Here is a 16,557-nt window from a genome sequence, read left to right on the forward strand (position 1 = left end):
TATGATAGTAAACTTCTCCCTCTTTGACAACACATTCCAAAGACAACAACTCTATTAATATGAATATACCTTAGGTATTGATTCATTTGCAATATGCCCTTGTCAATTCTGCACCAGCTAATTAATCTTCAATTTAGCTCTTGTTGATGCATCACTAAGCTTTATTTAGTGATCTTCAAATAGGGGAATGACCCCTTAGCTTACCTCTTCAATATAGAAATGCATCCTTAGGTAATGACTTGGTGAATATGTCTGCAATCTGTTCTTTTGTACTAACATATTCCAATATGACTTCTTTAACCTACACCAACTCTCTTAAGAAGTGATATTTTATAATAATGTGCTTTGTTTGGGTATGCATCGCTGGATTCTTTGATATATTTATTTCACTAGTGTTATCACAGTATATGGCTATTAGATCCTTGATCTCTATCTTCATTCCTTCCAAAAATTGTTTGAACCAAACAATGTCAGAGCAATTAACTGTTGCTACCACATATTCTTCTTTTGTTGTGGATTGAGAGATGCAATTTTGTTTCTTGCTTGTCCAAGACACTAGTCTTTTACCAAAAAAGAATACTCCACCACTAGTGCTTTTTCTATCATCAATACTTCCTGCCCAATTAGCATAAGTAAATACTTTGAAGTCCAAATTGCATCCAAGTTTGTACCATACGCCATTGTCTTTAGTACCTTTCAGATATCTCATGATTCTCTTGATTGCCATCATGTGATTTTCTTTAGGATTTGCTAAGAATCTTGCCACCATTCCAATTGATAGAGCAATATTAGGCCTTGTATGTACTACAATTTTCTAATGATTGATTTGTATGTGGTAAGTTCTACATCTTTGGAGTCATCATTCTTGGAAAGCTTATGTCTAGTAGACATAGGGGTTCCAACTAGTCTTGAATCTTCCATTCCAAACTTCTTTAGTATCTCCTTGATATACTTAGATTGAGTGATGTAGATACCATTTTTGTTATGTTGTATCTGCAACCCAACAAAGAATTTTATCTCACCAAACATGGACATCTACAATTCTTTACTACTTTCTTCTAAAAATGCTTTGCACAAGTCATCATTTCCTATAAATAGAGTATCATCAAAAAAAATTTCTACCAACACAATCGACTTGTCTGGTCCTTCCTTGATATATAGACTACTATTATCATTTGTTCTTTGAAAACCGATTTGTACCAAGTAATTATGAAGTCTTTCATACCAAGCTCTAGGAGCTTGCTTGAGACCATATAATACTTTGTGTAACTTTTAGACCACGCCTCTTTTATTAGGATCTATAAAACCTTCTGGTTGCTCAATTAGACTTCCTCATCAAGAATTCCATTCAAGAAAGCATATTTAACATCCATTTGGTATACTTCAAATCTTCTATGTGCTACATGTGCTAGTAGAGTTCTAACACCTTCTAACCTTTCTACAGGAGTAAAAGTCTCACCATAATCAATACCTTCTTCTTGAGAATAACTTTTACATACCAATCTTTCCTTATTTCTTGAAACTTTTTCATCTTCATTCAACTTATTTTTGACTACCCACTTTGTGCCAATTACATTTTTATCTTTGGGTATAGGAACAAGAGTCCAAGTTTTGTTCTTTTCTATTTGTTTTATCTCTTCATTCATTTGTTCAATACAACTTTCATTTTTCAGAGCATCTTTAACATTTCTAGGTTCAAATTTAGCAAGTAAACATGTACCTTTTAATTTGCTTCTTATCATTGTTTTGTCAGATTTGTCTCCAATGATCTGATTAAGTGCATGATGCCTTCTAACATATCTTGCTAACATAGGCTCTTTGGATTTGGAATGAGCTTCACTATTTTCATCATGAACTTCAATGTTAGGCTCAGGTCCCATTGTCTATGACTTGAGTCCATCAGACTTAGTTTGAACTAGCTCAGTAACTTCTGACTATGACTCGGGTCCTTTAGATTATGACTCGGGTTGCATTGTATGCAACTCAGTAACTATTGGAGTTTCTTTAGACTCGGGAGGTAAAGCCTCCTTTCTTTCAGATAGATTTATTTGGCAGGGTATTTGTCTTATAGTAAAATAATCTTCTATAATCCTTTAGCTCTTTGCTACTTTCTTCTTCACTCTTTTCAAAAAACTCATCAATTATAACATGTGCACTTTTTATTATTTTATGAGTAGACAAATTCAAATACTTGTATGCTTTTCTTTTGCAAGAGTATCCTACAAATATGCCTTAATCACCTTTTACATCAAATTTGCCTTCTCTAGATTCTTTCAAGATATAACATTTGCTGCCAAATACTGTCAAGTAACTTACATTAGGTTTGTAGCCATACCATAGTTGGTAAGGATTTTTGTTTGAATCTTTCTTCAACTGTACTTTATTCAGGGTATGAACTATAGTGTTGATAGCTTCCTTCCAGTATTTGAAAGCAACAGTCTTTTCAATCATCAATCCTTTTGCACAATCCATGATAGATCTATTTCTTCTTTCAGCTATACCATTCTATTGTGGTGTACCAAGGGCTGATACTTGTCTTTTAATTCCTCATTCAATGTAAAAATGATTGAATTCATTGGATATGAATTCACCACCTTTGTTTGATCTTAAACATTTCAACCTCTTTCTAGTTTCTTTTTCTACAAATTGCTAGATACCACTTGAACTTTTGAAAGACTTCTGATCTTTCTTTTAGATACATTATAGTCATCATTCTAGAATAGTCATCAAAAAAAAGAATGAAAAACTTTTCTCCACTATAACTCTCTATTCCAATAAGTCCACATATTTCTATATGAAAAATTTCTAACACTTCTTCTAATTGATAGTTTTTTCTTTTGAAACTAATCTTTCCCATCTTACCAGTTTGGTAATTCTTGCATAAACACATATCAGGTTTCTTCAAACTAGGAATGCCTCTTACTCTTTTGTGTTTTCTTATCTTAATTAGATTATCAAAGTTTACATGTCATAGCCTTTTGTGCCATAACCAAATTTCTTCTACTTAAGCAATAAAACATGAAATATCACTAAGATCAAGATAAAATAGATTACCTTTTGTTTACTTGCCAGATCTAACTAGATTTCCTTTTTCATCCAGTAGTTTGGCCTATCCATTCATGAATTCTACCTTGAATCCAATGTTATTCAACTATGCCACACTCAGTAAATTATGCTTTAGTCCTTCAACCCAATAAGCATTTTCACATACAAGTTCTTTAGTTAATGAAATGCATCCTTTTCCTTTTATGTTACAAGGTTTATTGTTTCCAAATCTCACACTACCTCCATCATAATATTCCATGTGCTCAATTTTTGTTTTGTCTCCAGTCATATGATGTGAACATCCATTGTCAATAATCCATATATCATTTTTGATAACATGAGAGATAAGTGCCATCTTATCTCTTTCATCATCAGATTCATCTTACAACAATATATATCATTTCATCTTCATTGTTATCAAAATCTTTAGCTATAAAACAAGATTTCTTACCTTTGTCCTTGTAGTTCTTGTAGTTCTTGGAATCCTTCTTGCCTCTGTTCTTATTGCTTTCGTTTTCATCTTTGATTTCCTTTTTTGGACACCTTGCATCAATGTGACCAATTTCTTCACACAAAAAGCAGATCAGAGGAGCTTTACCTTTGTATTTTCCTCTACCTTTGGAATATTTCCTTGCAAGTAGGGCTTCAACAACTTTAAGATCATCGTCTAAACCTTCTTCTAATTCTTCTTCTTCACTTCTTGATTGATTGGACTTTTATTTCTTACCCTTTTTCTTGAGTGAGAATTTAGCTTCAAATGCAGTCTCGATAACTTTTGAACTAGGAACATAGTTATCAAAGTTATCTAACTCAAAAGCTGTCAATCTTCTAACTAGAGCATCCAAAGATATTTTATTATTTGGATCACATCTCATTTCTTGAATAGTAGATACTCTAATTGCATAAATAGGAAGATGAGTTGTAAGCACCTTGCTTACAACTATTTTCTCTTCAATGTCTCCTCCAAATGCTTTGATTTCACTTACACTTGCTTTGATCCTTTTCACATATTTTGCAATGTTCTCATCTTCTCTCATTTTCATCTGATTAAAATGACCTCTAAGAATTTTAGGCTTAGCCCTTCTTACATTTTCATCTCCTCCATATATATCTTTCAGTTTGGTCCACCTCTCATGAGTTGTTTTGCAATCTTTAACTTTATCAAATTCAGCATAACTAAGAGCAGATGCAATATCAATCATCATGATGTTATGATTTTTCTTTTCAGAAATATCTTTAACAAATAATGTTCCAGTGGGAGTCTTGTATTCAGTATCAAGATATTTTCATCATGAGTCACTGATGGTAGCCAAGTGTAACCTCATAAGTCCTTGCCATGCTGCAAAATTGTCTCTGTTCAGCTTGGGGATCTCTCTTCTGTAAGACATCTCGATCTTTAGCTTAGGTCCTTGAAACCTTCTCTGCAAGCACCAAAAGGTCTGATACCAATATGTTGTTAATATAAGAGGAGTATCTGAGAGGAGAGGGGTGAATCAGTTACTACTAAAATAAATCCCAGATCCCTTAGATGTTAGTACAAAATTATAATTTGAAAACTGAATACTATTGATGCTCAATTAACACACATAAAATACTGTAACTCAGTGAGTGCTTAACATGAAAACTTTAGATGTTGTCTGTGATTACCATTACTTTAACTAAAACACATAAAAAGAAAAATAACATGTACACATTTGATACCAAGATTTAACATGGAAATCCAATTTGGGAAAAACCACTAATTGCAGCTAATTATTGTTTTCACTCTTTTGAAGTTAGCCTTGTTAGGAGCCAACCCTATTAAAGGTTAAAAAACACACTATTAAGCGTGACCCTGTTAAAGTATTTAATCACCCTATTAGGATTGTCCTTGTTAGAGGTCTTTAGACAATTTAGTAGAATTGCCACCTTATTAGAGGATTTGCAAATAGTTGTTAAGCCAACTCTGTTAAGAGGTTTAGATCACTGCTACAATGGTTAGAGAGTAACAATGAGATGACCTGATTTGAATGCAATTGAATTTTTGATTACAAATCTCTATCTTGGCTTGTACTTGATCCTTCCTAATCAAATATAGCTTTTCTATTCCACGAGGATATTCTGCTTATCCTTCAAATTTTCTTCCTCTCTTCATCATTAAATCTTCAATGACATCTTCACTTGCACTCTCTTTAAAATTCTCGACTTGACTTTATACTTATATCTTTCATATTATCAAGTCAACTCAAATACAAATTAGAATAATCAATATTCATCACCTTAGTCGACTGGGACCAATAGATAAATCAATTAATCTTAATATGCCAAAATAAGAAATTGCTTCATTAGCTAACCCAACTCAGTAAAAATTAACTTAGAAGTGATTACTTTTGTTAACCAATAGAAGCTCAATTAACATTACAAACTCATGAAGATCCTTTAACAACCAAGTGAGTTTGGTTAGCACTGGTTTCATCCAACTTTCCTTGATTAACTGAGTGAACTTGATTAACACTCATCTTCTACATACTTTCCTTTGATGCTCAAGTGAACCTGGTAGACACTGTCTTCTGAACTAGGCAACCACATGAACGCTCAATAGACACAAAAAACTATCTTCATTGCCTGAGTGAGCTTAGCATATATTGACTAATAATGATATGAAATTTATATAACATCAAAGACAATACACAATTAATCAATTGTATCCAACATAGTAGACTACTTAATAGGAAAATAAGCATTATAGAGGAAGAAATAAAGTTAAGAACAAATATGATTAAGAGATTGTGTGATGTTAGCAATAATGAGGATATAGAAAGGAGTTTGAAAGGCATTGATCCTTTGTTGAGGAATAAAAGAAGAAAAATTCTTCTTATGGGTGAAAATTATCGCAAAGTAAATAAGGAAACTGAGGGAGCCATAGTCATAAATATATGAATTCTATGCCAAAAGCCACTAAAGAAAGTGTGCAGCTAAAAATTATAAGTCTTGTATATATTGAATCTAGTACACCTTGAGGAATCTCATAAAATTAACTCACCTCCACATATAGTTATTAGTAGACAATCCATGCAAGTGGATAATACCCACATAATTGTAGGTCTTAAAGAGAATCATTTTGAAGAACATGGGACCAACATTGATAACAATATTATTGTTTATTGAAAGATTTGAGTAACACGTAATACAAATCCACAAAGCCCAAAGAATACCTGAATGTAAAAACATGTCACAGAGAAGAAAAAGACAAGAAGAGGCAAGGGTTTGATTGGGAAATATACAAATTGTATTCTTAGAAATGAAAAAGATAAATAATAATTACAAACAATCTATCCTTATAGAAGGAGATTGAAACTCGAAATGGGTAACCTAAAAGGTAAATGCTATTTAATAATTACTAATTAATTATTAAATAAGAATGTAAAAGGCGCAGAAAGTGAAATCTTAAGAAGGGAGAAAAGGTAATTTAATAAATTAAATTAAATTAACCTTTTTCTATAACACCCCCATTAAGATGAGAAATAATGAAGCTACAAAAAATGTAGAAAGAGAAAGGAAAATACAATGCAATGCAGAAAGAAAACTTGGGTCCTAGAAACAAGGCCAATGAGTTACCCAATCACAATCAAATCTCTATGAAATGAAGAAATAGAAAAAACCCAATGGGAAAAACTCTACTCCAAAAAGAGATAGAAAAGAATGCACAAATGAAACATCTCAAGAGAATCTCTCAAGAACATAAGTACAATGAAAGCCTCCATGATAAAAGCTTGAGACTCCATAGCCCCTCCAGAATGGCAGAACTCCTATGTTGATGAACATAATAATGTGGCTCCAATTTGAAGGAAACAAAGGAAGTGGAAAAGGATAATAAAACCCACGTATGTAAGGTGAAATTGGAAGTCCTAGTTGATGCTCAAAGGAGAAAGCATGATAATCTTGAAATAGAATCTCCAATGGAGGTGGAATAATAGGTGTGTTGAATCTATCATCTAAGAGGAGATGTGTGTCCTTTGATATATCTTCAACAACTACACTAGGTGGCTTGATCACTGGAGCTTCAATAGTAGACAATGTTGAAGAGTAATCATGTGCAAGGGATGAAATCTAAACATGAGGTAGAGGTGTAGAAGTCACAAGATTGGTCTTAAGAAAAAAACATAAATTCAAGCGACCTGACTTCACCTCAATAGACTCTCTTGAAAAGAGAGAGTGAGTCTTTGATAGTGGAGATGGTGGACCAAAATGTGAGAAGGAATATAGGAGGGAAGCATGATCAATAGTCCCTATAGCAATAATATTGCCTATCTCACTATCTCTAATGTGTACTAAATCCTATGTAAACTCAACTGTCTTCCCTATCCCATTGTGTGTAATCTGATAAATAGAGAGAAGGTTAAAGGAAAAATATGAAACAAAAAGTACATAATGAAATGTACCATCATCAATATCAATAGAACCTTTACCACATACATTTATAACAATGTTTATCCTTATAAAAATGTGTGGAGTAGGAGAAGCCTCAAAAGAAGAGAACAAATCCTGAGGAGATGTTATATGGTGTGAATGGTATGAACCGTTGCACCAAAACCTTGAGGTACTGGTGAAGGTCCCCCACCAAGATCATAACATCCCACCATGCTCCATAGTCCAAACTCTAGGCTGGATGTGCACCCATATGGTCGGCTCTCCCTTGGTCATATGAGCCCCAGACAAACATTGCAATGTTGGTGTTGCCACCTGCTTTGAGACTCGAACCTAGGTGGAGGCTCTAATACCACATGGTATGAACCATTGCAGCAAAAACTCGAGGTGCTAGTGAAGGTTGCCCATCAGGATCATAATAGTAAAGCACCTGAATCAAATAACCATTTAAAAGAATGAGGAATAGTGGTTTCACATAGTGCATGACCCTTTCTTGTATCTTTACCATTTGACTGAAATGATGATGATGAAGAAGGTCTATGAGAAGTTCAAGGAATATCAATGTTGTTCTTTTGAAGGAGATCTATCAAATCTGAAACATGTTTGGCATAGCTATCTAACTTCTTCTCATAGAAATGTGACTCATCATGATTGGGCTTATTACAATAAGCACACTTTGGTCTTTTTATCTTTGATTTACTCTCCTTAGGAGGAGGTGGCCTTGATAAACTGTGAGTGCTAGTTCATCAATCTAAGACTCTGTAGAATGAGATTTTTGAGTCTTCTCCTTCATCCCTAAAGATGGTTGAGCTACCCATGCATGAGTCTATAAGCCTATGAGAGAATCGAATTAAGAGAATTAGCTTTCTCTTGAGTCAAACAATCAAAGAAAACCTCAAAGGATGGCATGGAAAATATATTACCCAAAGTATCTTTGGTGAAATAGAAGGTAGAAGAAAAAATTAGAAAGTTTCCATGAAGCTTAGAAAGAATCAAGTATATACACTCAATGTAAGTATTTGTCTTTCCACAACCCTGCAACAAAGATCTTTGTTGATTAAACTTCATCAAGAAGTCCTCAACTAAAGGAAAAGAATCTGGTACAAGAGAAGTAAGCTCTACCTCAATATGAAGTGCCATGAACTCATTCATTGTACCAAACAAGCCTTCGAGCTTGGTCCACATAGCTAGAGGGATATTGCACCCATCAAGATGAAATTGTAGACTGTTGGAGACCTGTAAGGCAATTAATCCAATGTTGCATGACCTTAAAAGACCTCTGTAAAATTATATGCACTGCATCTAAACAAGAACATAATCCTTTTGACTGGAGAAGCCATGTCATCAAGGTCTTCCATGTGTAATAATTATGAGGGGTTAGAAGCTCTAGACAAGAAGAGGTCTCAGCCATTGTTTTAGAAGGTGTTGAATTATTTTTTAATGTAGTTCTAGTTTACATAAATAAATAATAGAAACAATATGACAAAACATCGTCCCACAATGTAAAAAATTGAACCCCAGCTGCTGGAAGAAAAATGTAAATAATAGAAGAGCAAAAAAGCTTTAGATATGAATCACAAATACCTATTTTTTGTGGGCCAAATGATGACCAAATTCTGAAAGTATTATGTCCACTCAATTTTACTCCAAACTGATACAGATCTAGAAAGTAGACAATAAATCATGCACTTTTAAAAAAATAGCACCTGAATTTGTGTCCATATGAGCTTGAATGAAGCCTTTGAAGTTGCAAAAATAAGGATTTGTGATTTTCAAAAAAATTTAGAAATAGAGACCACAAATAACCTGCACCAATTTGCAGATCACAAAATTCTACCCCAAAATTTTTTAAAAAATTCTTAGAAAAAGGAGTTTGTATGAGTGAGATATCTTTTTTTGCAAATCAACTCTATAATTATTTTTTCTGAATTGCCACCATGACACCTCTAAAAATCAAAGAAAAATGCCTGAAAAAATGTTAGATATGTTCTATCAAACCCTCTTTCTCCCTTTTCTCCAAATATTGAACAAGCTATAGCAGATTTGGCTCTGATACCATAAAGGGTTTAAGTAATACGTAATACAAATCCATAAAGCCCAAAGAATGCCAACATGTAAAAACCCTGTCATAGAGAAGAAAAAGACAAGAAGAGGCAAGGGTTTTCTCTAAAAATATGTAGATTGTATCATTAGAAATGAAAAATATAAATGATAATTACAAACGATCTATCATTATAGAAGGAGATCGAAACCTAAAAAAGGTAACCTAAAAGGTAAATGATATTTAATAATAACTAATTAATTATTAAATGAGAATATAAAAGGTGCATAAAGTGTAATCTTAAGAATGGAGAAAAGGTAATTTAATGAATTAAATTAAATTAACCTTTTTCTTTAACACTTATTCTAGCTAAGATGAAGAGGATGAAAGTGCAGAAAAGAAGAAGATTGAGGAAGACAAGAGAAATAAGGAAGATAAGAGAAAAGGAAAAAAGGAAGAAAGTTGAAGATGAGAAAAGAGAAGAGGAAGAGAAAAGAATAAAAGAGGAGAAAAAGGAGTTGAGGAAGAGCTTAGATAAAGGGAAGAAATTGTGTGGATAATGTGTATTGTAATTCAATTACTTGTCAGATTGTGATATCCAAATCAAAGGTAGAATGAGTGAGCTTCAAACACTCACAATTAGATTAGGACAACCTAACACAAGTATTGAAGTCATTAAAGCTGAAATGGAGTTAGTTCACAATACTATCAGAGGCATTGAATTTGAAAAGGAAAAGGTAATAAAGAGATTTTATGTTCTTAGAGAATACTTGTCCCCTAAATACTACTACATTTGGACCCAAATTGTGATGGCAAGTTGTTATAATTGTGATGGCCATCCATCAGCCAAGTGGCATAACAAAAAATTGGCTCTTGTCGGACGAGCGTCAGACTTTGGCTATCACAAATTGCAATGGTAAGGGATTCCTTTGTAATTTTGATGAATAAAAATATTAAAACTTAGAAGAAGGAAGGGACAAGAGTTCATGTTCATGATGTTACAATTGCGACAATATGCTATCATAATTTTGATGTCTTAAGCTTCTAGTCTGCCATCACAATTGTGACATCCATGTGACAACTGTGTTGTGGAAGAAATGTTGATCTATTGGAACTAGTTGTCATAATTGAGATGGTGTTGTGATAGATGTGCAATGCAAGTGATTGCTAGCCATCGAAATTGCGATGGCTACCCGAACTTTTTTTTTAAAAAAATGTTGCTTGTAGTGCCTAATTTTGCATTTTCTTGTTTAATGTTTAATTTTTCCAAATAATTTAATTTTTTCTATCATTTTAGATATGAGTTTAGAGGAGGAAAATCTTGTGTTTGAGTTAGTTCTCAAGAAGAGGAAAAGAAATGAAGAATAAGAGAACAAAAGGAAGCGACAGTTGGAAGTTGCAAAAGAAAAAAAATGCTACAAACTGTAAACTAATATTTAAGAAGGATGAGGTATATTCAAAGGAATATAAAAAGTAGGTAATAAATTACTTGACTTGTGAGTGATGTGTCACCATTCCATCTAGTGTTAAGTGTGTACCTTAGTTTCTTTCTGGCAAGTCTTATATTAATTTATGAGTCACCAATGAGTATGTGGATCCTTTAATAAATTGCCGGGTTTTTGATTGATGTGTCATCATGCCATCTAGGGTTGAGGAATGTACCATAGTAAGTTTCTTAAGTACTGTGTGACAAAAATAAGGAATGTGAGGCTATTAGATTGAAGAGAGAGGTAAAAATGAAAGGAGGCTTTTATGTTGAGCCATAGCTAAGCTATTGTTCATTATTTGTATCCATGGGTAAGTAGCTAGTTTGTCATATTTATATACCTTGTACTTTCTTGGTCTTTATATAGTGATAGATTTGGTAAACTATTAGCTCTCTAGTCTATTTTTCATAAAAAAGAGAAAATGTTCTTTTTCCATATTTTATTATAATATATTTGTATCTCTTAAATTTTAAATAAAGAGGAAGAAAAAATTATTAGTCTTCCCCAAATTCTAATATAAGTTTTTAAGTAGTTTTTTTTCATTTATTTAGTTTCTTATTTTTCTTATTTAGTATCAATAATATGCATCCAAAGACAAGAACAATTTTGCAACTTTTGCATTTGAGGCAGGTTGGTCCCTTTTCAGCTTGACCTGTCTCTTTTGCACTTTTTATTTCTAAAATAGTGGTTAATGATCTCTTTTGGATGTATATAGAGTATTCTAATGATATTGACTTGCCATGGCATTTCATTTCAGATCTTCAATGGCATGTTTCTAAAATTGAACAAAGCAACAATGAACATGTTGCATTGAGTTGAGCCACCTTTGGGTATGTTCTTGGTCAGTTACAAGCATTATGTAGATCAATTTTTCTATTTATTTCATATATTCTTGTGTCTACTATTATTTAATTCTATTGCTTAATTATTTCTAGATATCCAAATTTAAAAAGCATAAGAGAGCTGATTTACAAGAGAGGTTATGGAAAGGTTGATAAGCAATGGATTCCTTTGACTAGCAACTCTGTCATTGAAAAGGTACTTGTGTTCATGATGCCTTTTGTGTTAGTCAGTATGCTTTACCAGTGCTTATTATTTCTACCTTGTTGCTTGTGAATAGGTTTTAGGTAAATATGGCATAATCTATATTAAAGGTCTTATCCACAAGATTGTTACAGTTAGCCCCAACTTCACGAAGATGAACAACTTTTTGCGGTCATTTAAACTTAGTGCTCCATCTGATGGACTAAAAAAGAAATGCAATAACTATGATTAGACTAGTCAAGCATCCCAACATTTCCCTAGCATCTATTTTGATATGGAATGTATTATGAGATTCTTGTTTCCCTAATATCTATGAAGGAGTCTTAGGTTTAGCTAGGGGATCAAATCAAGGATTTGGATATGCAAAAAAGAGTTGCATCTAGGACAAAGTGTTAAAGTACATTGGCATGATTCAAGGAAAGCTAAAGGAAAGGAAACAAAAGACTGTGCCAATGCATGCATCGTTACATCCTTGGCTTCCATTGATGGGCTAGCGTATGGAACCTTTATTTCTAATGATTCATAATAAGTTGGGGAATGTGCTTCATGCCTAACATGCAAGGGATGCATCTACATATGCTATTTTATCAACTTGAGAAATTGTATTTGATCCTACTAGCTCAAAAAAAATTGATTGTCCATTTCATTGTACCTAATTGGATGATAGTTCTACAAGAATTTGTAATTAACCCAACTAATAAGCAACTAGACCAATCTAGCTAGATTATGTCTTGGGCATCTGCTATTCCCATTTATCATGTGGTTGCAATGTTGGAGGAAATATTTTTTTCCAAAGTGACACACTTTTTGAGGCATTTTGGCATAGGTCACGAGGTGGTATTTTTTGTTTTTCTTTTCCAATGCTTTTTGACCTAAATGTGGTTCTTTTGTTATGATCCTGGTGGGTAGCCTTCACTAGCACCTCGAGGTTTTGGTGCAATGATTCATACCATGTGGTATTAGAGCCTCCACCTAAGTTTGAGTCTCAGAGCGAGTGCAATGCCGACATTGCAGTGTTTGTCCAGGGCTCATACGACCAAGGCAGGGCCCACTGTATGAGTGCACATCCAACCCAGAGTTTGGACTGTGAAGCATGGTGGGATGTTATGATCTTAGTGGGCGGCCTTCACTAGCACCTCGGGCTTTTGGTGCAATGGTTTGTACCATTTTTGGCCATAACTTGGTCATTTGGACTCCATTTTTCGATCTGAAAGAAGTGCCAAAAAATTGATTCTGAGCCCATTGTAATGGTGCACTTTATTTGGATTTTTGATGCTTTGTTGATTTATGTAGTCAAAGTCAGTAGTTCTATTTTTCACTTCGAGAGACATATTTTGAGACATTCTAGTTTCCAGATACTACTCCAAGCACATCCCATTCAATTTTTTTTTCTTTTCTACATTCTAATAGATATTTTAAGTTTTTTCAGGTCTGGGGATCGATTTTATTGTTTCAAATGATTTTTCATGGGTTATACTGTCTCTTGTATCAGCCTTATGTCTCTTTTGATCTTTGTTGGCATCCCTTTGTAGTATTTTTGCAAACGCACTGAGATAAAGTGCCACTCTATTGCATTTTGGGATCTTGCACATCTTTGTATTTTGTTGTACTCACACTACATTATAAAGTGTCATGGGGGGTTGATGTTTTTCCTTTGTTTTCCATCTTCCTTTTTCCAATGAGTATCCCTTCTATGACATTAGCCTTGTGTCATGTCTGAGATTAATTACCTTAGTACATACATATGTACTATTTTGTGCATCTTGATCATGGCTCCTTGACATGTAGTTCTTTTGGCCCACTTTTCTAGTTGTCTTTCACCTCACCCTTCTCTACACTAGGGGGGGGGGGTTTCTTCTATTATTTCTCATGCTTCCTTGGTTTGATTGATCAACTCTTCAGGCTTTGGTGTTTCATGCCATTTGTATCTCCGAGTTCAATTGTTTCCTTTTCTGTGCGTCCTGATTCAATGCAGATTACAATCTTATCTACCTAGTTAGGTTCTATTTCAATGGAGGTTTTTTAGATCAACAATTATTTTTGATAGATCTTTGTAGCTTCTGCACGCTTTAGTGGTGTTCTTCATGATCATCTTTTGTTCCTATCTTCTAGGACATTCCCTAGTTTGGAGGTTTCTTTAGTCCTTCACTAGTTTCTTTCAACATGTTTTCCATCTATTTTTGGAGTAGGGTTTTTCCCATGTGGTTTTCTCTATTCCCCCTCTTTTTAGAGACTTGGTTGTACTTGGGTACCTCATTATGCTTTTTTTGTCGGCACTAATTTCTACTTTTAGTAGTAGTTTCTAAATTTTTATCTACTCTCTAAGTTTATCTTAAGGGGGAGTGTTAGAGCAATTAGATATTTCTTAATTAATTCTGGCCTACTTAAGCTAAAATTTAGGCATCTAATAATTAATTCTTTTATTAATTATTATGATGCAACCTAGGTCAGATCTTTTTAGGGTTTCAATCTCCTTTATAAGGATGATCTCTCATTGTAAATATTCATTGAGAATTGAGATTAATTCACTTTTGATAATAGCAATCTATCCTTTTACTCATCAAGAATGTCTCATCTATGGATCTGGAGAATTCCAGCCTCCATAGCTTTTGCTTTTCTCTTTTTGGGTGAACCCACAATAATGGGTTCCACTTTAGTGGGATGAACAAGAATGAAAAAAATTGCAAAATGGCAAATTGAGTTTACCATATGTTCGTGCGAACATACTTATTATGTTCGTGCGAACTTTTTTAAAAATCATGTTCGCGCGAACAGATTTCGTATGTTCGCGTGAACATATGTGATAAATATGTTCGTGCAAACATACATTTGTGTGAACATGGTAAACATGTTTGCGCGAATGCCATGTTCACACGAACATGCAAAATCACAAAAAATTTAACTTTTTTTTTTTTTTTTTGCTCTTTTGACTTCCATAATTGCAGAAGAATGATCTCCTACTGTAAAATAAAACATGTCAAAATGTGTTGCTCGAAGCAATCTTTCCAACGACTATAATTTTAATACATAATTTAATCATTAAGACTTTCAAATATGAGTTTAACTCATTATAGGTTCATTACCGATTGAATATCAACCGACTTTGACACCTCGAAAAAATTAGTAAATTAGGTCAAATTTTTTTTGAAAAATATGGAGGAACTGGCTTATTGAGATACCTTTCTATTCAAAAAAAAAGAAAAAAAAGGTTTATGATAAATTGACTTCAAATTATCTGAGTCAAACGGAACGTATGTCTGAATTACGGTTCATGTCACTTCAAAACTTCATAAACCATACAATATTCAACCAAAATAAATCAAACCAAATGTATCCTCTGGATATTGATGTTACAAATCTAACGTCGAAAGAATTACTTCATTATCATTTTAGAAAAAAAGTTATGTGTGTCAAACGGACTGTCACTTTTTAAAATATTGAATTTTATTATGTACCACTTTTTGGAGGAGATAAAAAAATTGACATAAATAAATTTTTTTTTAGATTAAAAAATATGGTTACAAAGTAGGAACAAAGTACTCAAAATCACTAGTTTATGTCATCTTGAAATTATTTATAGTTTTGGAGATATAGTCACTTGAATGTGACGTTTGTTGCAAAAATATTGATTTCAGTGTCAAAATTGGTCAAAAAGTGGAACCCATTATTGTGGGATCACCCTTCTGTGATAGGTGTTTGCATGTAGGTGTTTCTTGGGAGCTGTGAGGTTAATCTTTCATCAACTTCAACAATAAATAATATATATTAGGGTTAAAGAAAAATTGAATCATAAACATACATAACTATAAAGTGTAGGCTTAAGTATACGGTTTAAGTAAATTGTAACCCCTTAACATTGGTTAGTGTTTAATATGTATAACATAAAATTAATTTATAATTACTATTTAGTTAAAATAAATCTAAATAGATCAATATAGTTACATCTTTAAAACCATATATTTACATTTAATACATCTTTAACTACTTGAATATATCAAAAAGAGGAGGATAAAGATTAAATTTATAGAATGGATTCTTATTAGGGTTATGGCTTACATTAACTTACGATTGTACAATACATTTAAAATTATTGTTACACAAAGGACTAGGGTTAGGGTATAGATTAAGATTCAAAATATATTTAGTTTAGGGTCAAGATTAGGCTATGGATTAGAAGCAATTTAAAAAAAGGTTTTGGAATTGAATATATATCTAAATTATGATAAGAGTTAGGTAGGAGATTATGGTTTAGGATTAGGGTTACATGGTTAAGTTTTAGAAATAACATTTTAGGGTATGTGTAAGGAAACTTGACAATAAAGAATATAACCGTTTCCACATAACCCATAATAGATCTAAAATAAACACGGAATTAAAATCCACATGCAAGAGAATAGAAAACATACCCACAAAATTGTGACACAAGATATACCCTGGGAAACCCTCATTGAGGGAAAAACCCAGCCTCCAAAAGCATCTATCACCATGTATTATTCAGCAAAAAAATACCATTGCCATACAACCATGGAAGCC

The sequence above is a fragment of the Cupressus sempervirens genome, chromosome 3, assembly GCF_028749045.1.
Source record: "Cupressus sempervirens isolate cs-2001-9-10 chromosome 3, ASM2874904v1, whole genome shotgun sequence".
Classification (NCBI taxonomy): Eukaryota; Viridiplantae; Streptophyta; class Pinopsida; order Cupressales; family Cupressaceae; genus Cupressus; species Cupressus sempervirens.